Here is a 257-nt window from a genome sequence, read left to right as displayed (position 1 = left end):
ATAACGAAATTATCTGTATGATAAAATGAAAAAGACGAAAGATTAAACAGCTCAAAGTCAGAATTCCATTATCATCTTTAATATTCAGTACCTTTGTAGGAGTTATATTTAAACACCAAGCTGTCAGTGCTTGCTTGTAAAAATCGAGCAACCTTATAATGATTTTATCAACCGCATTTTCATCTAGAGTCACAATCGCTCATGCAACCCACCATTTTAGACTACGTCATATTTTTGCTTCCTCGGATTCAGAACGG

The sequence above is a fragment of the Rhamphochromis longiceps genome, linkage group LG12 (assembly GCF_057381845.1).
Source record: "Rhamphochromis longiceps isolate RC_006_pf linkage group LG12, R_longiceps_female_GT1.1, whole genome shotgun sequence".
Classification (NCBI taxonomy): Eukaryota; Metazoa; Chordata; class Actinopteri; order Cichliformes; family Cichlidae; genus Rhamphochromis; species Rhamphochromis longiceps.
The sequence above is the reverse complement of the archived record's forward strand: the minus strand, read 5'-3'. Positions refer to the sequence as shown.